Consider the following 27,566-nt stretch of genomic DNA (forward strand, 5'->3'; position numbering starts at 1 on the left):
AACAGGCTGATTGGTCGGCATGTTAGGGTTGGTAACAGGCTGATTGGTCAGCATGTTAGGGTTGGTAACAGGCTGATTGGTCAGCATGTTGGGGTTGGTAACAGGCTGATTGGTCAGCATGTTAGGGTTGGTAACAGGCTGATTGGTCAGCATGTTAGGGTTGGTACCAGGCTGATTGGCTGATTGGTCAGCATGTTAGGGTTGGTAACAGGCTGATTGGTCAGCATGTTAGGGTTGGTAACACGCTGATTGGTCAGCATGTTAGGGTTGGTAACAGGCTGATTGGTCAGCATGTTAGGGTTGGTAACAGGCTGATTGGTCAGCATGTTAGGGTTGGTAACAGGCTGATTGGTCGGCTATGAGCCAGTAAAGAGGGCTTTACTATTCTTGGGCAGCGGAATGACTTTAGCTTCCTCCAGGCCTGAGGGCACATACTCTCTGGTAGACTAATATAGAAGATATGGCTGAGAGGACGATATTGCCACTCCTCTCATTCTCAGTCATTTTCCATCCCAGTTGTCAACTGTGAGTGAATGTGTACAGACAGGCGTTCCTCAGGGATCAGTGTTTGGACCCTTGATATTGTTGTAATACATGGTAACTCTTATAGTCTGGAAACACATTTACATTTACATTTAAGTCATTTAGCAGACGCTCTTATCCAGAGCGACTTACAAACACAGTGTGCAATTGGTTTGCTGCGTGAGTGTGTGTGTGTGTGTGTGTGTGTACCTGCAGTGTGTTTATGCAGGATCTGATGTCGTTGTCCGTCTTCTCACAGAGAGCCATCAGAGTCCCCATGTCAGCCTTCATACCCTGGCCCCTGGAGATCTAACCCACACATTAACATAAAGACCCCCATCATGGCTGGTCTGTCATGTCAGTCTTCATGACCCTGACCCCTGGAGATCTAACCCACACATTAACATAAAGACCCTCATCATGGCTGGTCTGACATGTTGCATCACCACTAAGAAAATGAAAACAAAGATTACCTCAGCCAGTCTCTGTGCCAGGCGGGAAGGCTGTGTCTGGGGAAGGCCAATAGAAACGCCTGCTGCCTCAGAGGCCTCAGGGCTGGAACATACCTGACAGGACAGAGAACCAATCAGATCACAGATAGAGATAAACCCTCCCCCTCCGTCTCTTACAGGTTACAGATGCAGATGATTGGTCGGAGGAGGACCGACTCTTTTTCTTCTTCTTCTTTAGAGGCGCCGCCTCTGACTCCGCCCCTGGCTGTCCTTCCTGTTCAGAGTGGCCAATAGGATGCTGATGGCAGCCTGCCGACCAATCACAGAGAGAGAGAGAGAGGTATTACTCTGAGATGAGGCTAGGTGAGAGTGGTCCAATAGAAGGGCAGGACGGAGCTGTGGGCGGGACTTACGGCGGGTGCTCCGTCGATCTCGTCGATGATGAGGCAGTTAGGCTTCTCATTGGCTCCCAGCACTGACCTCATCTGGGTCGCTGTGTCGATACGCTTCTGGAACAGCTCCGCACTGCGGTCATCACTATGGAAACCACAGCGTCAACAACCCCTTAGTTATTATGGGATACCACAGCATCAACAACCTCTTAGTTATTATGGGAAACCACAGCATCAACAACCCCTTAGTTACTATCAACAACCCCTTAGTTATTATGGGAAACCACAGCATCAACAATCCCTTAGTTACTATGGAAAACCACAGCATCAACAACCCCTTAGTTGTATGGGAAACCACAGCATCAACAACCCCTTAGTTACTATGGGAAACCACAGCATCAACAACCCCTTAGTTATTATGGGAAACCACAGCATCAACAGCCCCTTAGTTATTATGGGAAACCACAGCGTCAACAACCCCTTAGTTACTATGGGAAACCACAGCATCAACAACCCTTAGTTACTATCAACAACCCCTTAGTTATTATGGGAAACCACAGCATCAACAACCCCTTAGTTACTATCAACAACCCCTTAGTTACTATGGGAAACCACAGCATCAACAACCCCTTAGTTACTATCAACAACCCCTTAGTTATTATGGAAAACCACAGCATCAACAACCCCTTAGTTACTATGGGATACCACAGCACCAACAACCTCTTAGTTACTATCAACAACCCCTTAGTTTACATTTACATTTACATTTAAGTCATTTAGCAGACGCTCTTATCCAGAGCGACTTACAAATTGGTGAATTCACCTTCTGACATCCAGTGGAACAGCCACTTTACAATAGTGCATCTAAATCATTTAAGGGGGGGGTGAGAAGGATTACTTATCCTATCCTAGGTATTCCTTGAAGAGGTGGGGTTTCAGGTGTCTCCGGAAGGTGGTAGCGTTAGTTATTATGGGAAACCACGGCAACAACAACCCCTTAGTTATTATGGAAAACCACAGCATCAACAACCCCTTAGTTACTATGGGATACCACAGCACCAACAACCCCTTAGTTACTATGGAAAACCACAGCATCAACAACCCCTTAGTTATTATGGGAAACCACAGCGTCAACAACCCCTTAGTTACTATGGAAAACCACAGCGTCAACAACCCCTTAGTTACTATGGAAAACCACAGCGTCAACAACCCCTTAGTTACTATGGGAAACCACAGCGTCAACAACACCTTAGTTACTATGGGACACAGCGTCAACAACCCCTTAGTTACTATGGAAAACCACAGCATCAACAACCCCTTAGTTATTATGGGAAACCACAGCATCAACAACCCCTTAGTTATTATGGGAAACCACAGCGTCAACAACCCCTTAGTTACTATGGGAAACCACAGCATCAACAACCACTTAGTTGCTATGGGAAACCAGAGCATCAACTTGAAGTCGTTAAACCCACCTGGCGTTAATCTCCACCACGTTGTACCCAGCATGCTTAGCGATGATGTGGGCCAGAGTGGTCTTCCCTAAACCCGGAGGACCAGACAGCAGCACCACCTAGTGGGAGGAGGACAGATTAACCTGCTATGTGTGAGTCTTCCTACCTTGTATTAATTAGTCTGTGTGATGTGTGGGTCTTCTTACCTTGTATCTATCAGTCTGTGTAGGTCTACCTACCTTGTATCTATCAGTCTGTGTAGGTCTACCTACCTTGTATCTATCAGTCTGTGTAGGTCTACCTACCTTGTATCTATCAGTCTGTGTAGGTCTACCTACCTTGTATCTATCAGTCTGTGTAGGTCTACCTACCTTGTATTTATCAGTCTGTGTGGGTCTACCTACCTTGTATCTATCAGTCTGTGTGGGTCTACCTACCTTGTATCTATCAGTCTGTGTAGGTCTACCTACCTTGTATCTATCAGTCTGTGTAGGTCTACCTACCTTGTATTTATCAGTCTGTGTGGGTCTACCTTTGTATCTATCAGTCTGTGTGAGTCTACCTACCTTGTATCTATCAGTCTGTGTAGGTCTACCTACCTTGTATCTATCAGTCTGTGTAGGTCTACCTACCTTGTATCTATCAGTCTGTGTAGGTCCACCTACCTTGTATTTGGGCCTTTTGTATTGGTCCAGTTCGGCCTCAGAAGCTCCTCAGTGATCTGACTCTTGGTCTTAAATTTCTGATTGGCTTGATTAAAGTTCCCCTGGCTCCGGTTGGTGGAATTAAAGCGACCCCGGCCCTTATTGAAGCGTCCCTGGTCCGGATTGGCTGTGTTCTGGTCGGGCCTCTCGGCTGGGGGTGGGCGTGTCTTCCTCTCTCGTCCAAACACCACCTGGTCCCACAGCTTCAGCCACTTCAGCAAACAGCGGTTGGTGAACTACACACACATTATTATACACACAGAGAAACACATTATACACACAGAAACACATTATACACACACACATTATACACACAGAAACACATTATACACACACACACATTATACACACACACATTATTATACACACAGAGAAACACATTATACACACACACATTATACACACAGAAACACATTATACACACACACATTATACACACAGAAACACATTATACACACACACATTATACACACACACACATTATACACACAGAAACACATTATACACACACACACATTATACACACAGAAACACATTATACACACAGAAACACATTATACACACACACACATTATACACACAGAAACACATTATACACACACATTATACACACACACACAATACACACAGAAACACATTATACACACACATTATGCACACAGAAACACATTATACACACAGAAACACATTATACACACAGAAACACATTATACACACACATTATACACACAGAAACACATTATACACACACACACACATTATACACACACATTATACCCACAGAACCACATTATACACACAGAAACACATTACACACACACACACACACATTATACACACACACACACATTATACACACATTATAGACACACAGAAACACATTATACACACACACACACATACACACAGAAACACATTATACACACACATTATACACACACACACACACACACAGAAACACATTATACACACAGAAACATTATACACACACAAACACATTATACACACACACACACAATACACACACACACACATTATACACACACACACACTCGCACACACACACACACACACACACACACACACACACACACACACACACATTATACACACACATACACACACACACACACACACAGAAACACATTACACACACACACACACACACACACACAGAAACACATTATACACACACATTACAAACAGAAACACATTATACACACACATTACAAACAGAAACACATTACACACACATTACACACAGAAACACATTACACACACAGAAACACAGAAACACATTACACATACAGAAACACATTATACACACAGAAATTATACATACACACACACACTACACAATATACACACACAATAATACACACAGCAATCACACACAGACACTATACACACAGAAATTGACACACAGTAATTATACACACACACACACACACACACACAATGCACACACACACGCACACGCACGCACACACACAGGCTTGGGAAGTAAAGATTAAATGTAATCCGTTACAGTCCCGTTCCCCAACCTCCACCACTCACGTCGTCGCTGAGTAGTTCAGTGTAGTGTTGAGGAGAAAACTGATCCACCCAGAGACGAGAGGATTCCTCCTCCTCTCGATCCCCCTCTTCTCTCTGTCTGCCGTCCAGCTCTCCAAACTCTTCATCCACTTGACTGAACACACACACGTTTATGCTATAAACAAGTATTAATGTACAGAAACGACAATATCTATCAGGTGTGTGTTCACCTGATACAGTACTAGTCAACAGTTTGGACACACCTACTCATTCCAGGGTTTTTCTTTATATTTACTCTTTTCTACATTGTAGAATAATAGTGAAGACATCAAAACTATGAAATAACACATATGGAATCATGTAGTACCCAAAAAAGTGTTAAACAAATCAAAATATATTCTATATTTGAGATTATTCAAAGTAGCCACCCTTTGCCTTGATGACAGCTTTGCAAACTCTTGGCATTCTCTCAACCAGCTTCATGAGGTAGTCACCTGGAATGCATTTCAATTAACAGGTGTGCCTTGTTAAACGTTAATTTGTGGAATTTCTTTCCCTCTTAATGATTTAAGGTAGGGGTTGGTATACAGAAGATAGACCTATTTGGTAAAAGACCAAGTCCATATTATGGCAAGAACAGCTCAAATAAGCAAAGTGAAACGACATTCCATCATTACTTTAAGACATTGTCAGTCAATGAGGAACATTTCAAGACTTTTTGAAAGTTTCTTCAAGTGCAGTCGCAAAAACCATCAAGTTCAATGATGGAACTGGCTCTCATGAGGACCACCACAGGAAAGGAAGACCCAGAGTTACCTCTGCTGCAGAGGAGAAGTTCATTAGTTACCAGCCTCAGAAATTACAGCCCAAATAAATGCTTCACGCAGTTCAAGTAACAGACACATCTCAACATCAACTGTTCGGAGGAGACTGGGTGAATCAGGCCTTCATGGTCGAATTGCTGCAAAAATTCACTACTAAAGGACACCAATACGAAGAAGAGATTTGCTTGGACCAAGAAACACAAGCAATGGACATTAGACCGGTGGAAATCTGTCCTTTGGTCTGAGGAGTCTATTTGTGGTCCCAACCGCTGTGTCTTTGTGAGACGCAGTTTAGGTGAACTGGTGATCTCCACATGTGTGGTTCCCACTGTGAAGCTTGGAGGAGGAGGTGTGATGGTGTTTTGCTGGTGACACTGTCAGTGAATTATTTACATTTCAAGGCACACTTAACCAGCATAGCTACTAGAGCATTCTGCAGCGATACGCCATCTCATCTGGGTTTGAGGGACTATTAGTGGGGCTATCATTTGTTTTTCAACAGGACAATGACCCAACACACCTCCATGCTGTGTAAGGGCTTTTTTGACCAAGAAGGAGAGTGATGGAGTGCTGCATCAGATGAGCTGGCATCCAAAATCACCCAACCTCATCCCAATTGAGATGGTTTGGGATTAGTTGGACCGCAGAGTGAAGGAAAAACAGCCAACAAGTGCTCAGCATATGTGGGAACTCCTTCAAGACTGTTGTAAAAGCATTTCTCATGAAGCTGGTTGAGAGAATTCCAAGGTTGTGCAAAGCTTTCATTAAGGCAAATGGTGGCTGCTTTGAAGAATCTCAAATATATTTTGATTTGTTTAACACTTTTCTTGGTTACTACATGATTCCATATGTGTTATTTCATAGTTTTGATGTCTTCACTATTATTCAACATAAAGAAAACCCCTTGAATGAGTAACTTTAGATTTGGTACTGCATGTACACACACACACACACACACACACACACACACACACACACACACACACACACACACACACACCTGTTGAGTCGCTCTGTTGGGCGCTGAGATTCCTCCACCACTTGGCGATGACGCTGCAGAAACAGACAGAAAGTCAGAAACAGAGAGAAAATCAGAAACAGACAGAAAGTCAGTCAGAAACAGACAAACAGTCAGTCAGCAACAGTCAGCAACAGTCAGCTCAGTCAAACAGTCAGCTCAGTCAGAAACAGTCAGAAACAGACAGAAACAGTCAGTCAGAACAGTCAGCTCAGTCTGAAACAGTCAGCTCAGTCTGAAACAGTCAGCTCAGTCAGAAACAGTCAGCTCAGTCAGAAACAGTCAGCTCAGTCAGAAACAGTCAGCTCAGTCAGAAACAGTCAGAAACAGACAGAAACAGTCAGCTCAGTCAGTCAGCAACAGTCAGCTCAGTCAGAAACAGTCAGAAACAGTCAGCTCAGTCAGAAACAGTCAGAAACAGACAGAAACAGTCAGTCAGAAACAGTCAGCTCAGTCTGAAACAGTCAGCTCAGTCAGCAACAGTCAGCTCAGTCAGAAACAGTCAGCTCAGTCAGAAACAGTCAGAAACAGACAGAAACAGTCAGCTCAGTCAGTCAGCAACAGTCAGCTCAGTCAGAAACAGTCAGAAACAGTCAGCTCAGTCAGAAACAGTCAGAAACAGACAGAAACAGTCAGTCAGAAACAGTCAGCTCAGTCAGAAACAGTCAGCTCAGTCAGCAACAGTCAGAAACAGTCAGCTCAGTCAGCAACAGTCAGAAACAGTCAGCTCAGTCAGAAACAGTCAGCTCAGTCAGAAACCTTCAGAAACAGTCAGAAACAGTCAGCTCTAGACGTTGGAAGGGTGTGTGGACGTGTTTAACAGTCAGAAACAGTCAGCTCAGTCAGAAACAGTCAAACAGTCAGCTCTAGACTTTGGAAGGGTGTGCGTGGATGTGTTTAAGGTGAAGGTTTAACTATACTGACGACCAGAAGTAGAATAGTAAACAAACTAAAATTTGACAAACTGGGAACATTTTGTTAGTTCCCACAAGGTCAAATGCTGTTTCTAGGGGGTTTAAGGGGTTTTAAGGTTAGAATTAGGTTAAGGGTTAGGAGCTAGGGTTAGGAGCTAGGGTTAGGAGCTAGGGTTAGGAGCTAGGGTTACGTCTTTGGGTTAAGGTTAGGATTAGGTTAAGGGTTAGGAGCTAGGGTTAGGAGCTAGGGTTAGGAGCTAGGGTTAGGAGCTAGGGTTAGGAGCTAGGGTTAGGAGCTAGGGTTGGAAGCTAGGGTTAGGAGCTAGGGTTACGTCTTTGGGTTAAGGTTAGGATTAGGTTAAGGGTTAGGAGCTAGGGTTAGGAGCTAGGGTTAGGAGCTAGGGTTAGGAGCTAGGGTTAGGAGCTAGGGTTATGTCTTTGTGTTAAGGTTAGGATTAGGTTAAGGGTTAGGAGCTAGGGTTAGGAGCTAGGGTTAGGAGCTAGGGTTAGGAGCTAGGGTTGGGAGCTAGGGTTATGTCTTTGTGTTAAGGTTAGGATTAGGTTAAGGGTTAGGAGCTAGGGTTAGGAGCTAGGGTTAGGAGCTAGGGTTAGGAGCTAGGGTTAGGAGCTAGGGTTGGAAGCTAGGGTTAGGAGCTAGGGTTACGTCTTTGGGTTAAGGTTAGGATTAGGTTTAGGGTTAGGAGCTAGGGTTAGGAGCTAGGGTTAGGAGCTAGGGTTAGGAGCTAGGGTTAGGAGCTAGGGTTATGTCTTTGTGTTAAGGTTAGGATTAGGTTAAGGGTTAGGAGCTAGGGTTAGGAGCTAGGGTTAGGAGCTAGGGTTAGGAGCTAGGGTTGGGAGCTAGGGTTATGTCTTTGTGTTAAGGTTAGGATTAGGTTAAGGGTTAGGAGCTAGGGTTGGGAGCTAGGGTTATGTCTTTGCGTTAAGGTTAGGATTAGGTTAAGGGTTAGGAGCTAGGGTTGGGAGCTAGGGTTATGTTTTGGGTTAAGGTTAGGTTAAGAGTACGTGTTAGGTTTACGGAAAATGAATTGTGTCCCCCGCAAGGTCAGCTGTATGTGTGGGGGCGTACTCACCTTCTCGGCCACCTGTTCTCTCAGTACCTCGATGGGAACAGCCAGCAAACCCAATGCATTATGGGAGCTACGAAAAGCACTGGGGTCCACAGCCTATAAGACAGTAAATAAGGGAGACAGAGAGAGGTGACTGGGGTCCTATAAGACAGTAAATAAGGGAGACAGAGAGAGAGATGACTGGGGTCCTATAAGACAGTAAATAAGGGAGACAGAGAGAGAGGTGACTGGGGTCCTATAAGACAGTAAATAAGGGAGACAGAGAGAGAGTGACTGGGGTCCTATAAGACAGTAAATAAGGGAGACAGAGAGAGGTGACTGGGGTCCTATTAGACAGTAAATAAGGGAGACAGAGAGAGGTGACTGGGGTCCTATAAGACAGTAAATAAGGGAGACAGAGAGAGGTGACTGGGGTCCTATAAGACAGTAAATAAGGGGGACAGAGAGAGGTGACTGGGGTCCTATAAGACAGTAAATAAGGGAGACAGAGAGAGGTGACTGGGGTCCTATAAGACAGTAAATAAGGGAGACAGAGAGAGAGGTGACTGGGGTCCTATAAGACAGTAAATAAGGGAGACAGAGAGAGGTGACTGGGGTCCTATAAGACAGTAAATAAGGGAGACAGAGAGAGGTGACTGGGGTCCTATAAGACAGTAAATAAGGGAGACAGAGAGAGGTGACTGGGGTCCTATAAGACAGTAAATAAGGGAGACAGAGAGAGGTGACCGGGGTCCTATAAGACAGTAAATAAGGGAGACAGAGAGAGAGGTGACTGGGGTCCTATAAGACAGTAAATAAGGGAGCCAGAGAGAGGTGACTGGGGTCCTATAAGACAGTAAATAAGGGAGACAGAGAGAGGTGACTGGGGTCCTATAAGACAGTAAATAAGGGAGACAGAGAGAGGTGACTGGGGTCCTATAAGACAGTAAATAAGGGAGACAGAGAGAGGTGACTGGGGTCCTATAAGACAGTAAATAAGGGAGACAGAGAGAGGTGACCGGGGTCCTATAAGACAGTAAATAAGGGAGACAGAGAGAGGTGACTGGGGTCCTATAAGACAGTAAATAAGGGAGACAGAGAGGTGACTGGGGTCCTATAAGACAGTAAATAAGGGAGACAGAGAGGTGACTGGGGTCCTATAAGACAGTAAATAAGGGAGACAGAGAGAGGTTACCGGGGTCCACAGCCTATAAGACAGTAAGAAGGGAGACAGAGAGAGGTGACCGGGGTCCTATAAGACAGTAAATAAGGGAGACAGAGAGAGGTGACTGGGGTCCTATAAGACAGTAAATAAGGGAGACAGAGAGAGGTGACTGGGGTCCTATAAGAGAGTAAATAAGGGAGACAGAGAGAGAGGTGACTGGGGTCCTATAAGACAGTAAATAAGGGAGACAGAGAGAGAGGTGACTGGGGTCCTATAAGACAGTAAATAAGGGAGACAGAGAGAGGTGACTGGGGTCCTATAAGACAGTAAATAAGGGAGACAGAGAGAGGTGACTGGGGTCCTATAAGAGAGTAAATAAGGAGACAGAGAGTGACTGGGGTCCTATAAGACAGTAAATAAGGGAGACAGAGAGAGAGGTGACTGGGGTCCTATAAGACAGTAAATAAGGGAGACAGAGAGAGGTGACTGGGGTCCTATAAGACAGTAAATAAGGGAGACAGAGAGAGTGACTGGGGTCCTATAAGACACAGTAAATAAGGGAGACAGAGAGAGGTGACTGGGGTCCTATAAGACAGTAAATAAGGAGACAGAGAGAGAGGTGACTGGGGTCCTATAAGACAGTAAATAAGGGAGACAGAGAGAGGTGACTGGGGTCCTATAAGACAGTAAATAAGGGAGAGAGAGAGAGAGGTGACTGGGGTCCTATAAGACAGTAAATAAGGGAGACAGAGAGAGAGGTGACTGGGGTCCTATAAGAGAGTAAATAAGGGAGACAGAGAGAGGTGACTGGGGTCCTATAAGACAGTAAATAAGGGAGACAGAGAGAGTGACTGGGGTCCTATAAGACAGTAAATAAGGGAGACAGAGAGAGGTGACTGGGGTCCTATAAGACAGTAAATAAGGGAGACAGAGAGAGGTGACTGGGGTCCTATAAGACAGTAAATAAGGGAGACAGAGAGAGAGGTGACTGGGGTCCTATAAGACAGTAAATAAGGGAGACAGAGAGAGGTGACTGGGGTCCTATAAGACAGTAAATAAGGGAGACAGAGAGAGAGGTGATTGGTGGATCGGGTAAAGCTCAGTGATTGGCTAAAAGTTTACCTTTCCCCTCAGGTCGTCTGTCTGTCGGAGGTAGACGCGGTTTCCTGTCTGGTCCGTCACACTAATGTATCCCCCGGCCGGGGGCGCTTCAGAACGTGACACGACGTTGCCGCGGTGACTCTCCGAGGAGACTCCTGGATGGCTGCGAAGCCACTGATGTCCAAGATCACCGGGATTAGCTGGGGTCTACACACACACACACACACACACACACACACACACACACTTTGATTTGAGAGTTCCTCATATTGACATTGGCTGCTGCCTCTATTACTAATACGGATAGACCGAATGGGGCAGATCTATGCATCTATATATCTATGATCTAGATCTACGCAATCTGATAGTCAAACCAACTATATCAACACCAACCATCAGAGAGGGCCTGAAACCAACCTATTGGGACAGATCAATACCAACCATCAGAGAGGGCCTGAAACCACCTATTGGGACAGGTCAACACCAACTATATCAATACCAACCATCAGACAGGACCTGAAACCACCTATTGGGACAGATCAACACCAACCATCAGACAGGGCCTGAAACCACCTATTGGGACAGATCAATACCAACCATCAGACAGGGCCTGAAACCACCTATTGGGACAGATCAACACCAACCATCAGACAGGGCCTGAAACCACCTATTGGGACAGATCAATACCAACCATCAGACAGGGCCTGAAACCACCTATTGGGACAGATGAATACCAACCATCAGACAGGGCCTGAAACCACCTATTGGGACAGATCAATACCAACCATCAGACAGGGCCTGAAACCACCTATTGGGACAGATCAATACCAACCATCAGACAGGGCCTGAAACCACCTATTGGGACAGATCAATACCAACCATCAGACAGGGCCTGAAACCACCTATTGAACGTAGAGGGCTTGGGATGATGCATCGTAAAGGGCTTGGGATGATGCATCGTAAAGGGCTTGGGATGATGCATCTGGACATTATGAGCTTACTTCCTGAACTGAATCAAGACATTATAATATAATAAACACACAGAAATACAAGCCTTTGGTCATTAACATCAAACATCAACATCAAATCCAGAAATGATCATTTTGAAAACAAAACGTTTATTCTTTCAGTGAAATACGGAACCGTTCCGTGTTTAATGGAACGGGTGGCATCCTGTCTACATATGTTACATTGTTGCATATACCCTGACTCTGCTGACACTGAACGCAACGAGCCAGGCGGCCCAAACTGCTGCATGTACCCTGACTCTGCTGACACTGAACGCAACGAGCCAGGCGGCCCAAACTGCTGCATGTACCCTGACTCTGCTGACACTAAACACAACGAGCCAGGCGGCCCAAACTGCTGCATATACCCTGACTCTGCTGACACTGAACGCAACGAGCCAGGCGGCCCAAACTGCTGCATATACCCTGACTCTGCTGACACTGAACGCAACGAGCCAGGCGGCCCAAACTGCTGCATGTACCCTGACTCTGCTGACACTGAACGCAACGAGCCAGGCGGCCCAAACTGCTGCATATACCCTGACTCTGCTGACACTGAACGCAACGAGCCAGGCGGCCCAAACTGCTGCATATACCCTGACTCTGCTGACACTGAACGCAACGAGCCAGGCGGCCCAAACTGCTGCATATACCCTGACTCTGCTGACACTGAACGCAACGAGCCAGGCGGCCCAAACTGCTGCATATACCCTGACTCTGCTGACACTGAACGCAACGAGCCAGGCGGCCCAAACTGCTGCATATACCCTGACTCTGCTGACACTGAACGCAACGAGCCAGGCGGCCCAAACTGCTGCATATACCCGGACTCTGCTGACACTGAACGCAACGAGCCAGGCGGCCCAAACTGCTGCATATACCCTATATACCCTGACTCTGCTGACACTGAACGCAACGAGCCAGGCGGCCCAAACTGCTGCATATACCCTGACTCTGCTGACACTGAACGCATACGAGCCAGGCGGCCCAAACTGCTGCATGTACCCTGACTCTGCTGACACTAAACGCAACGAGCCAGGCGGCCCAAACTGCTGCATATACCCTGACTCTGCTGACACTGAACGCAACGAGCCAGGCGGCCCAAACTGCTGCATATACCCTGACTCTGCTGACACTGAATGCAACGAGCCAGGCGGCCCAAACTGCTGCATATACCCTGACTCTGCTGACACTGAACGCAACGAGCCAGGCGGCCCAAACTGCTGCATATACCCTGACTCTGCTGACACTGAACGCAACGAGCCAGGCGGCCCAAACTGCTGCATATACCCTGACTCTGCTGACACTGAACGCAAGAGAAGGGACACAATTTCCTCGTTAAAATAAATTCATGTTAGCAGGCAATATTAACTAAATATGCAGGTTTAAAAAATTATATATTTCTGCGTATTAATTTTAAGAAAGGCGTTTATGGTCAGGTACATGTAACGACTGTGATTTTTCCCCCGAATACGCTTTTGTTAAATCATCGACCGTTTGGCGAAGTTGAAGTAGGCTGTGATTCGATAAGAAATTAACAGGCACCGCATTGATTATATGCAACACAGGACACGCTAGTTAACCTAGTAATATCATCAACCATGTGTAGTTTAAATAGTGATTATGTGAAGATTGATGGTATTTTACAAGATAAGTTTAATGCTAGCTGGCAACTCGCCAAGGTCCTTTTGACGCTGCACTCGTGGAACAGGTGTTCAGCCTGCCACGCAGTCTCCTCGTGGAGTAACAGGTGGTCAGCAGTCTCCTCGTGGAGTAACAGGTGGTCAGCAGTCTCCTCGTGGAGTAACAGGTGGTCAGCAGTCTCCTCGTGGAGTAACAGGTGGTCAGCAGTCTCCTCGTGGAGTAACAGGTGGTCAGCAGTCTCCTCGTGGAGTAACAGGTGGTCAGCAGTCTCCTCGTGGAGTAACAGGTGGTCAGCAGTCTCCTCGTGGAGTAACAGATGGTCAGCAGTCTCCTCGTGGAGTAACAGGTGGTCAGCAGTCTCCTCGTGGAGTAACAGGTGGTCAGCAGTCTCCTCGTGGAGTAACAGGCGGTCAGCAGTCTCCTCGTGGAGTAACAGGTGGTCAGCAGTCTCCTCGTGGAGTAACAGATGGTAAGCAGTCTCCTCGTGGAGTAACAGGTGGTCAGCAGTTGATGTGGGTTATTAGAGGGCTGGTTCTAGTTGATGTACTAGTGGGTTATTAGAGGGCTGGATCTAGTTGATGTACTAGTGGGTTATTAGAGGGCTGGTTCTAGTTGATGTACTCGTGGGGTATTAGAGGGCTGGTCAGCTGGTTCTAGTTGATGTACTACTGGGTTATTAGAGCTGGTTCTAGTTGATGTACTAGTGGGTTATTAGAGGGCTGGTCAGCTGGTTCTAGTTGATGTACTAGTGGGTTATTAGAGAGCTGGTCAGCTGGTTCTAGTTGATGTAATGGTGGGTTATTAGAGGGCTGGTTCTAGTTGATGTACTAGTGGGTTATTAGAGGGCTGGTTCTAATTGATGTACTAGTGGGTTATTAGAGGGCTCATTCTAGTTGATGTATTAGTGGGTTATTAAAGGGCTGGATCTAGTTGATGTACTAGTGGGTTATTAGAGGGCTGGTCAGCTGGTTCTAGTTGATGTACTAGTGGGTTATTAGAGAGCTGGTCAGCTGGTTCTAGTTGATGTACTGGTGGGTTATTAGAGGGCTGGTTCTAGTTGATGTACTAGTGGGTTATTAGAGAGCTGGTTCTAGTTGATGTACTAGTGGGTTATTAGAGGGCTGGTCAGCTGGTTCTAGTTGATGTACTACTGGGTTATTAGAGATGGTTCTAGTTGATGTACTAGTGGGTTATTAGAGGGCTGGTCAGCTGGTTCTAGTTGATGTACTGGTGGGTTATTAGAGGGCTGGTTCTAGTTGATGTACTAGTGGGTTATTAGAGGGCTGGTTCTAGTTGATGTACTAGTGGGTTATTAGAGAGCTGGTTCTAGTTGATGTACTAGTGGGTTATTAGAGAGCTGGTCCTAGTTGATGTACTAGTGGGTTATTAGAGGGCTGGTTCTAGTTGATGAACTAGTGGGTTATTAGAGGGCTGGTTCTAGTTGATGTACTAGTGGGTTATTAGAGGGCTGGTTCTAGTTGATGAACTAGTGGTTATTAGAGAGCTGGTCAGCTGGTTCTAGTTGATGTACTAGTGGGTTATTAGAGGGCTGGTCAGCTGGTTCTAGTTGATGTACTAGTGGGTTATTAGAGGGCTGGTCAGCTGGTTCTAGTTGATGTACTAGTGGGTTATTAGAGGGCTGGTTCTAGTTGATGTAATAGTGGGTTATTAGAGGGCTGGTCAGCTGGTTCCAGTTGATGTACTAGTGGGTTATTAGAGGGCTGGTTCTAGTTGATGTAATAGTGGGTTATTAGAGGGCTGGTCAGCTGGTTCCAGTTGATGTACTAGTGGGTTATTAGGGGGCTGGTTCTAGTTGATATACTAGTGGGTTATTAGAGAGCTGGTTCTAGTTGATGTACTAGTGGGTTATTAGAGGGCTGTCAGCTGGTTCCAGTTGATGTACTAATGGGTTATTAGGGGGCTGGTTCTAGTTGATGTACTAGTGGGTTATTAGAGGGCTGGTTCTAGTTGATGTACTAGTGGGTTATTAGAGAGCTGGTTCTAGTTGATGTCCTAGTGGGTTATTAGAGGGCTGGTCAGCTGGTTCTAGTTGATGTACTAGTGGGTTATTAGAGGACTGGTTCTAGTTGATGTACTAGTGGGTTATTGGAGGGCTGGTTCTAGTTGATGTACTAGTGGGTTATTAGAGGGCTGGTCAGCTGGTTCTAGTTGATGTACTCGTGGGTTATTAGAGGGCTGGTTCTAGTTCATGTCCTAGTGGGTTATTAGAGGGCTGGTCAGTTGGTTCTAGTTGAAGTACTAGTGGGTTATTAGAGGGCTGGTTCTAGTTGATGTACTAGTGGGTTATTAGAGGACTGGTTCTAGTTGATGTACTAGTGGGTTATTAGAGGGCTGGTCAGCTGGTTCTAGTTGATGTACTGGTGGGTTATTAGAGGGCTGGTCAGCTGGTTCTAGTTGATGTACTACTGGGTTATTAGAGAGCTGGTTCTAGTTGATGTACTAGTGGGTTATTAGAGGGCTGGTCAGTTGGATCTAGTTGAAGTACTAGTGGGTTATTAGAGGGCTGGTTCTAGTTGATGTACTAGTGGGTTATTAGAGGACTGGTTCTAGTTGATGTACTAGTGGGTCATTAGAGGGCTGGTCAGCTGGTTCTTGTTGATGTACTAGTGGGTTATTGGAGGGCTGGTCAGCTGGTTCTAGTTGATGTACTGGTGGGTTATTAGAGGGCTGGTCAGCTGGTTCTAGTTGATGTGCTAGTGGGTTATTAGAGGGCTGGTTCTAGTTAATAATATAAATAATAATATATCCCATTTAGCAGACGCTTTTGTCCAAAGCGACTTACAAGTCGGCTGGGGCCACTACTTTTACATATGGGTGGCCCCAGCGGGAATCGAACCCACGACGCTTGGCGTTGCAAGCGCCATGCTCTACCGACTGAGCCACACAGGACCCTAGTTGATGTCTAGTTGATGTACTAGTGGGTTATTAGAGGGCTGGTTCTAGTTTATGTACTGGTGGGTTATTAGAGGGCTGGTTCTAATTGATGTACTAGTGGGTTATTAGAGGGCTGGTTCTAATTGATGTACTAGTGGGTTATTAGAGAGCTGGTTCTAGTTGATGTACTAGTGGGTTATTAGAGAGCTGGTTCTAGTTGATGTACTAGTGGGTTATTAGAGGGCTGGTTCTAGTTGATGTACTAGTGGGTTATTAGAGGGCTGGTCAGCTGGTTCCAGTTGATGTACTAGTGGGTTATTAGGGGGCTGGTTCTAGTTGATGTACTAGTGGGTTATTAGAGGGCTGGTTCTAGTTGATGTACTAGTGGGTTATTAGAGGGCTGGTTCTAGTTGATGTACTAGTGGGTTATTAGAGGGCTGGTCAGCTGGTTCTAGTTGATGTACTACTGGGTTATTAGAGAGCTGGTTCTAGTTGATGTACTAGTGGGTTATTAGAGGGCTGGTCAGTTGGATCTAGTTGAAGTACTAGTGGGTTATTAGAGGGCTGGTTCTAGTTGATGTACTAGTGGGTTATTGGAGGGCTGGTCAGCTGGTTCTAGTTGATGTACTAGTGGGTTATTAGAGGACTGGTTCTAGTTGATGTACTAGTGGGTTATTAGAGGGCTGGTTCTAGTTGATGTACTAGTGGGTTATTGGAGGGCTGGTCAGCTGGTTCTAGTTGATGTACTAGTGGGTTATTAGAGGGCTGGTTCTAATTGATGTACTAGTGGGTTATTAGAGAGCTGGTTCTAGTTGATGTACTAGTGGGTTATTAGAGGGCTGGTTCTAGTTGATGTACTAGTGGGTTATTAGAGGGCTGGTCAGCTGGTTCCAGTTGATGTACTAGTGGGTTATTAGGGGGCTGGTTCTAGTTGATGTACTAGTGGGTTATTAGAGGGCTGGTTCTAGTTGATGTACTAGTGGGTTATTAGAGAGCTGGTTCTAGTTGATGTACTAGTGGGTTATTAGAGGGCTGGTCAGCTGGTTCCAGTTGATGTACTAGTGGGTTATTAGGGGGCTGGTTCTAGTTGATGTACTAGTGGGTTATTAGAGGGCTGGTTCTAGTTGATGTACTAGTGGGTTATTAGAGGGCTGGTCAGCTGGTTCTAGTTGATGTACTAGTGGGTTATTAGAGGGCTGGTCAGCTGGTTCTAGTTGATGTACTAGTGGGTTATTAGAGGGCTGGTCAGCTGGTTCTAGTTGATGTACTAGTGGGTTATTAGAGGGCTGGTTCTAGATGTACTAGTGGGTTATTAGAGGGCTGGTCAGCTGGTTCTAGTTGATGTACTACTGGGTTATTAGAGAGCTGGTTTTAGTTGATGTACTAGTGGGTCATTAGAGGGCTGGTTCTAGTTGATGTACTAGTGGGTCATTAGAAGGCTGGTTCTAGTTGATGTACTAGTGGGTCATTAGAGGGCTGGTCAGCTGGTTCTAGTTGATGTACTAGTGGGTTATTAGAGGGCTGGTTCTAGTTGATGTACTTGTGGGTTATTAGAGGGCTGGTCAGCTGGTTCTAGTTGATGTACTAGTGGGTTATTAGAGGGCTGGTCAGCTGGTTCTAGTTGATGTACTAGTGGGTCATTAGAGGGCTGGTCAGCTGGTTCTAGTTGATGTACTAGTGGGTCATTAGAAGGCTGGTTCTAGTTGATGTACTAGTGGGTCATTAGAGGGCTGGTCAGCTGGTTCCAGTATAACCTATTATCTACGGTCCTACCTGCTGCTCGGGGTTCGATGGAACTCCTCTGGTGACGACGGGGGGGTGATGTCATCAACCTGAGACACCTCAAACAGCTTCTTTGCCACATCCTGCCTCAGACGCTTAGCCTTGGGAGCTACACACGGATACAAATACATCAACGACAAAAGACACCACAGTACTCTCTCTCTCCCTCACGTCATCACACTAACGGCAGAGAAGAGGGAAGAGCTACTCACTGATTGGTTCGTCCGCCAACAGGTGTTCTATGTCCTCTCCGTCACACGCCACAGACGGGCCTTCCAATTGGCCGAGGCTCCGTTCTGACGATGCCTGTGATTGGCTCCTGAGTGGCTGGTCACCAGCGGTGATGGCTTCCTGGAACGACTGAGGCTTCTGCTTCCGGAACTCTGAACGCTTAGTGGAAGGAGCTTGATGAACTGACCCCACAGAGAGACACATCAGAATACAAACACAGAGACACACACATCAGAATACACACAGAGAGAGACACACACACATCAGAATACACACACACACAGAGACACACATCAGAATACACACACACACACACACACAGAGAGACACATCAGAATACACACACACACACACACACACACACACACACACACACACACACACACACACACACACACACACACACACACATCAGAATACACACAGAGAGAGAGACACACACATCAGAATACACACACACACACACACAGAGAGACACACATCAGAATACACACACACACACACACACACACACACACACACACACACACACACACACACAGAGAGACAGACATCAGAATACACACACAGAGAGACACACACATCAGAATACACACACACAGAGAGACACACATTGGAATACACACACACACACACATCAGAATACACACACACACACACACACACACACACACACAGAGACACACACACACCAGAATACACAAACACACACAGAGAGACACACACATCAGAATACACAAACACACACAGAGAGACACACACACATCAGAATACACAAACACACACAGAGAGACACACACACATCGGAATACACACACAGAGACACACATCAGAATACACACACACACACACAGAGACACACACACACACACATCAGAATACACACAGAGACACACACACACATCAGAATAAACACACAGAGAGAGACACACACACAGAGAGAGACATCAGACTAGTGTGTAGCAGACAGTATTTTTCAGTGACAACACTTCTGGCGTCCTCAAATTACACCCAGGTGTTAAGAGATGCAGATAGATAAGTAGTGGTCACCTCCGTTTCCTGTGAACAAGACCTGTAACATGGCCGAGGGGGAACCCTAACCAAGACCTGTAACATGGCCGAGGGGGAACCCTAACCAAGACCTGTAACATGGCCGAGGGGGAACCCTAACCAAGACCTGTAACATGGCCGAGGGGGAACCCTAACCAAGACCTGTAACATGGCCGAGGGGGAACCCTAACCAAGACCTGTAACATGGCCGGGGGGAACCCTAACCAAGACCTGTAACATGGCCGAGGGGAACCCTAACCAAGACCTGTAACATGGCCGAGGGGGAACCCTAACCAAGACCTGTAACATGGCCGAGGGGGAACCCTAACCAAGACCTGTAACATGGCCGAGGGGGAACCTTAACCAAGACCTGTAACATGGCCGAGGGGGAACCCTAACCAAGACCTGTAACATGGCCGAGGGGAACCCTAACCAAGACCTGTAACATGGCCGAGGGGAACCCTAACCAAGACCTGTAACATGGTAGAGGGGAACCCTAACCAAGACCTGTAACATGGAGACATGGGAACCCTAACCAAGACCTGTAACATGGTCGAGGGGGAACCCTAACCAAGACCTGTAACATGGCCGAGGGGGAACCCTAACCAAGACCTGTAACATGGCCGAGGGGGAACCCTAACCAAGACCTGTAACATGGCCGAGGGGGAACCCTAACCAAGACCTGTAACATGGCCGAGGGGGAACCCTAACCAAGACCTGTAACATGGCCGAGGGGGAACCCTAACCAAGACCTGTAACATGGAGACATGGGAACCCTAACCAAGACCTGTAACATGGTCGAGGGGGAACCCTAACCAAGACCTGTAACATGGCCGAGGGGGAACCCTAACCAAGACCTGTAACATGGCCGAGGGGGAACCCTAACCAAGACCTGTAACATGGCCGAGGGGGAACCCTAAACAAGACCTGTAACATGGCCGAGGGGAACCCTAACCAAGACCTGTAACATGGCCGAGGGGGAACCCTAACCAAGACCTGTAACATGGCCGAGGGGGAACCCTAACCAAGACCTGTAACATGGAGACATGGGAACCCTAACCAAGACCTGTAACATGGCCGAGGGGGAACCCTAACCAAGACCTGTAACATGGCCGAGGGGGAACCCTAACCAAGACCTGTAACATGGCCGAGGGGGAACCCTAACCAAGACCTGTAACATGGAGACATGGGAACCCTAACCAAGACCTGTAACATGGCCGAGGGGAACCCTAACCAAGACCTGTAACATGGCCGAGGGGGAACCCTAACCAAGACCTGTAACATGGAGACATGGGAACCCTAACCAAGACCTGTAACATGGCCGAGGGGTAACCCTAACCAAGACCTGTAACATGGCGGAGGGGGAACCCTAACCAAGACCTGTAACATGGTCGAGGGGGAACCCTAACCAAGACCTGTAACATGGAGACATGGGAACCCTAACCAAGACCTGTAACATGGCCGAGGGGGAACCCTAACCAAGACCTGTAACATGGCCGAGGGGGAACCCTAACCAAGACCTGTAACATGGCCGAGGGGGAACCCTAACCAAGACCTGTAACATGGCCGAGGGGGAACCCTAACCAAGACCTGTAACATGGAGACATGGGAACCCTAACCAAGACCTGTAACATGGTCGAGGGGGAACCCTAACCAAGACCTGTAACATGGCCGAGGGGAACCCTAACCAAGACCTGTAACATGGCCGAGGGGGAACCCTAACCAAGACCTGTAACATGGCCGAGGGGGAACCCTAACCAAGACCTGTAACATGGCCGAGGGGGAACCCTAACCAAGACCTGTAACATGCCCGAGGGGGAACCCTAACCAAGACCTGTAACATGGCCGAGGGGGAACCCTAACCAAGACCTGTAACATGGCCGAGGGGGAACCCTAACCAAGACCTGTAACATGGCCGGGGGGAACCCTAACCAAGACCTGTAACATGGCCGAGGGGGAACCCTAACCAAGACCTGTAACATGGCCGAGGGGGAACCCTAACCAAGACCTGTAACATGGCCGAGGGGGAACCCTAACCAAGACCTGTAACATGGCCGAGGGGGAACCTTAACCAAGACCTGTAACATGGCCGAGGGGAACCCTAACCAAGACCTGTAACATGGCCGAGGGGGAACCCTAACCAAGACCTGTAACATGGCCGAGGGGGAACCCTAACCAAGACCTGTAACATGGTAGAGGGGGAACCCTAACCAAGACCTGTAACATGGAGACATGGGAACCCTAACCAAGACCTGTAACATGGTCGAGGGGGAACCCTAACCAAGACCTGTAACATGGCCGAGGGGGAACCCTAACCAAGACCTGTAACATGGCCGAGGGGGAACCCTAACCAAGACCTGTAACATGGCCGAGGGGGAACCCTAACCAAGACCTGTAACATGGCCGAGGGGGAACCCTAACCAAGACCTGTAACATGGCCGAGGGGGAACCCTAACCAAGACCTGTAACATGGAGACATGGGAACCCTAACCAAGACCTGTAACATGGTCGAGGGGGAACCCTAACCAAGACCTGTAACATGGCCGAGGGGGAACCCTAACCAAGACCTGTAACATGGCCGAGGGGGAACCCTAACCAAGACCTGTAACATGGCCGAGGGGGAACCCTAAACAAGACCTGTAACATGGCCGAGGGGGAACCCTAACCAAGACCTGTAACATGGCCGAGGGGAACCCTAACCAAGACCTGTAACATGGCCGAGGGGGAACCCTAACCAAGACCTGTAACATGGAGACATGGGAACCCTAACCAAGACCTGTAACATGGCCGAGGGGGAACCCTAACCAAGACCTGTAACATGGCCGAGGGGGAACCCTAACCAAGACCTGTAACATGGCCGAGGGGGAACCCTAACCAAGACCTGTAACATGGAGACATGGGAACCCTAACCAAGACCTGTAACATGGCCGAGGGGGAACCCTAACCAAGACCTGTAACATGGCCGAGGGGGAACCCTAACCAAGACCTGTAACATGGAGACATGGGAACCCTAACCAAGACCTGTAACATGGCCGAGGGGTAACCCTAACCAAGACCTGTAACATGGCGGAGGGGGAACCCTAACCAAGACCTGTAACATGGTCGAGGGGGAACCCTAACCAAGACCTGTAACATGGAGACATGGGAACCCTAACCAAGACCTGTAACATGGCCGAGGGGGAACCCTAACCAAGACCTGTAACATGGCCGAGGGGGAACCCTAACCAAGACCTGTAACATGGCCGAGGGGGAACCCTAACCAAGACCTGTAACATGGCCGAGGGGGAACCCTAACCAAGACCTGTAACATGGAGACATGGGAACCCTAACCAAGACCTGTAACATGGTCGAGGGGGAACCCTAACCAAGACCTGTAACATGGCCGAGGGGGAACCCTAACCAAGACCTGTAACATGGCCGAGGGGGAACCCTAACCAAGACCTGTAACATGGCCGAGGGGGAACCCTAACCAAGACCTGTAACATGGCCGAGGGGAACCCTAACCAAGACCTGTAACATGCCCGAGGGGGAACCCTAACCAAGACCTGTAACATGGCCGAGGGGGAACCCTAACCAAGACCTGTAACATGGAGACATGGGAACCCTAACCAAGACCTGTAACATGGCCGAGGGGGAACCCTAACCAAGACCTGTAACATGGCCGAGGGGGAACCCTAACCAAGACCTGTAACATGGCCGAGGGGGAACCCTAACCAAGACCTGTAACATGGAGACATGGGAACCCTAACCAAGACCTGTAACATGGCCGAGGGGGAACCCTAACCAAGACCTGTAACATGGCCGTGGGGGAACCCTAACCAAGACCTGTAACATGGCCGAGGGGGAACCCTAACCAAGACCTGTAACATGGAGACATGGGAACCCTAACCAAGACCTGTAACATGGCCGAGGGGAACCCTAACCAAGACCTGTAACATGGCCGAGGGGGAACCCTAACCAAGACCTGTAACATGGCCGAGGGGGAACCCTAACCAAGACCTGTAACATGGAGACATGGGAACCCTAACCAAGACCTGTAACATGGAGACATGGGAACCCTAACCAAGACCTGTAACATGGCCGAGGGGGAACCCTAACCAAGACCTGTAACATGGCCGAGGGGGAACCCTAACCAAGACCTGTAACATGGCCGAGGGGGAACCCTAACCAAGACCTGTAACATGGCCGAGGGGAACCCTAACCAAGACCTGTAACATGGCCGAGGGGGAACCCTAACCAAGACCTGTAACATGGCCGAGGGGGAACCCTAACCAAGACCTGTAACATGGCCGAGGGGGAACCCTAACCAAGACCTGTAACATGGAGACATGGGAACCCTAACCAAGACCTGTAACATGGCCGAGGGGGAACCCTAACCAAGACCTGTAACATGGCCGAGGGGGAACCCTAACCAAGACCTGTAACATGGCCGAGGGGGAACCCTAACCAAGACCTGTAACATGGCCAAGGGGAACCCTAACCAAGACCTGTAACATGGCCGAGGGGGAACCCTAACCAAGACCTGTAACATGGAGACATGGGAACCCTAACCAAGACCTGTAACATGGCCGAGGGGGAACCCTAACCAAGACCTGTAACATGGCCGAGGGGGAACCCTAACCAAGACCTGTAACATGGCCGAGGGGGAACCCTAACCAAGACCTGTAACATGGCCGAGGGGGAACCCTAACCAAGACCTGTAACATGGCCAAGGGGAACCCTAACCAAGACCTGTAACATGGAGACATGGGAACCCTAACCAAGACCTGTAACATGGAGACATGGGAACCCTAACCAAGACCTGTAACATGGCCGAGGGGGAACCCTAACCAAGACCTGTAACATGGCCGAGGGGGAACCCTAACCAAGACCTGTAACATGGAGACATGGGAACCCTAACCAAGACCTGTAACATGGCCGAGGGGGAACCCTAACCAAGACCTGTAACATGGCCGAGGGGGAACCCTAACCAAGACCTGTAACATGGCCGAGGGGGAACCCTAACCAAGACCTGTAACATGGAGACATGGGAACCCTAACCAAGACCTGTAACATGGAGACATGGGAACCCTAACCAAGACCTGTAACATGGCCGAGGGGGAACCCTAACCAAGACCTGTAACATGGCCGAGGGGGAACCCTAACCAAGACCTGTAACATGGCCGAGGGGGAACCCTAACCAAGACCTGTAACATGGCCGAGGGGGAACCCTAACCAAGACCTGTAACATGGCCGAGGGGGAACCCTAACCAAGACCTGTAACATGGCCGAGGGGGAACCCTAACCAAGACCTGTAACATGGCCGAGGGGGAACCCTAACCAAGACCTGTAACATGGAGACATGGGAACCCTAACCAAGACCTGTAACATGGCCGAGGGGGAACCCTAACCAAGACCTGTAACATGGCCGAGGGGGAACCCTAACCAAGACCTGTAACATGGCCGAGGGGGAACCCTAACCAAGACCTGTAACATGGCCAAGGGGGAACCCTAACCAAGACCTGTAACATGGCCGAGGGGGAACCCTAACCAAGACCTGTAACATGGAGACATGGGAACCCTAACCAAGACCTGTAACATGGCCGAGGGGGAACCCTAACCAAGACCTGTAACATGGCCGAGGGGGAACCCTAACCAAGACCTGTAACATGGCCGAGGGGGAACCCTAACCAAGACCTGTAACATGGCCGAGGGGGAACCCTAACCAAGACCTGTAACATGGCCAAGGGGGAACCCTAACCAAGACCTGTAACATGGAGACATGGGAACCCTAACCAAGACCTGTAACATGGAGACATGGGAACCCTAACCAAGACCTGTAACATGGCCGAGGGGAACCCTAACCAAGACCTGTAACATGGCCGAGGGGGAACCCTAACCAAGACCTGTAACATGGCCGAGGGGGAACCCTAACCAAGACCTGTAACATGGAGACATGGGAACCCTAACCAAGACCTGTAACATGGAGACATGGGAACCCTAACCAAGACCTGTAACATGGCCGAGGGGGAACCCTAACCAAGACCTGTAACATGGCCGAGGGGGAACCCTAACCAAGACCTGTAACATGGCCGAGGGGAACCCTAACCAAGACCTGTAACATGGCCGAGGGGGAACCCTAACCAAGACCTGTAACATGGCCGAGGGGGAACCCTAACCAAGACCTGTAACATGGAGACATGGGAACCCTAACCAAGACCTGTAACATGGAGACATGAGAACCCTAACCAAGACCTGTAACATGGAGACATGGGAACCCTAACCAAGACCTGTAACATGGAGACATGGGAACCCTAACCAAGACCTGTAACATGGAGACATGGGAACCCTAACCAAGACCTGTAACATGGAGACATGGGAACCCTAACCAAGACCTGTAACATGGCCGAGGGGAACCCTAACCAAGACCTGTAACATGGCCGAGGGGGAACCCTAACCAAGACCTGTAACATGGCCGAGGGGGAACCCTAACCAAGACCTGTAACATGGAGACATGGGAACCCTAACCAAGACCTGTAACATGGCCGAGGAGGAACCCTAACCAAGACCTGTAACATGGCCGAGGGGGAACCCTAACCAAGACCTGTAACATGGCCGAGGGGGAACCCTAACCAAGACCTGTAACATGGCCGAGGGGGAACCCTAACCAAGACCTGTAACATGGCCGAGGGGGAACCCTAACCAAGACCTGTAACATGGCCGAGGGGGAACCCTAACCAAGACCTGTAACATGGCCGAGGGGGAACCCTAACCAAGACCTGTAACATGGAGACATGGGAACCCTAACCAAGACCTGTAACATGGCCGAGGGGGAACCCTAACCAAGACCTGTAACATGGCCGAGGGGGAACCCTAACCAAGACCTGTAACATGGAGACATGGGAACCCTAACCAAGACCTGTAACATGGCCGAGGGGGAACCCTAACCAAGACCTGTAACATGGCCGAGGGGGAACCCTAACCAAGACCTGTAACATGGCCGAGGGGGAACCCTAACCAAGACCTGTAACATGGCCAAGGGGGAACCCTAACCAAGACCTGTAACATGGCCGAGGGGGAACCCTAACCAAGACCTGTAACATGGAGACATGGGAACCCTAACCAAGACCTGTAACATGGAGACATGGGAACCCTAACCAAGACCTGTAACATGGCCGAGGGGGAACCCTAACCAAGACCTGTAACATGGCCGAGGGGGAACCCTAACCAAGACCTGTAACATGGCCGAGGGGGAACCCTAACCAAGACCTGTAACATGGCCGAGGGGGAACCCTAACCAAGACCTGTAACATGGCCGAGGGGAACCCTAACCAAGACCTGTAACATGGCCGAGGGGAACCCTAACCAAGACCTGTAACATGGCCGAGGGGAACCCTAACCAAGACCTGTAACATGGAGACATGAGAACCCTAACCAAGACCTGTAACATGGAGACATGGGAACCCTAACCAAGACCTGTAACATGGAGACATGGGAACCCTAACCAAGACCTGTAACATGGAGACATGGGAACCCTAACCAAGACCTGTAATATGGCCGAGAGGGAACCCTAACCAAGACCTGTAATATGGAGACATGGGAACCCTAACCAAGACCTGTAACATGGAGACATGGGAACCCTAACCAAGACCTGTAACATGGAGACATGGGAACCCTAACCAAGACCTGTAATAAGGCCGAGGGGGAACCCTAACCAAGACCTGTAACATGGCCGAGGGGGAACCCTAACCAAGACCTGTAACATGGCCGAGGGGGAACCCTAACCAAGACCTGTAACATGGAGACAAGGGAACCCTAACCAAGACCTG

At 48.4% G+C, this 27,566-nt stretch overlaps 1 pseudogene; it reads right to left on the minus strand.

Annotated features, from left to right (window-relative positions):
• Window positions 1–1,147: 1,147 nt before the first annotated feature.
• Window positions 1,148–27,566, minus strand: part of LOC135533124 (chromosome transmission fidelity protein 18 homolog) — a 28,391-nt pseudogene continuing 1,972 nt past the window's right edge.

The sequence above is a fragment of the Oncorhynchus masou genome, unplaced genomic scaffold (genome assembly GCF_036934945.1).
Source record: "Oncorhynchus masou masou isolate Uvic2021 unplaced genomic scaffold, UVic_Omas_1.1 unplaced_scaffold_2235, whole genome shotgun sequence".
NCBI lineage: Eukaryota > Metazoa > Chordata > Actinopteri > Salmoniformes > Salmonidae > Oncorhynchus > Oncorhynchus masou.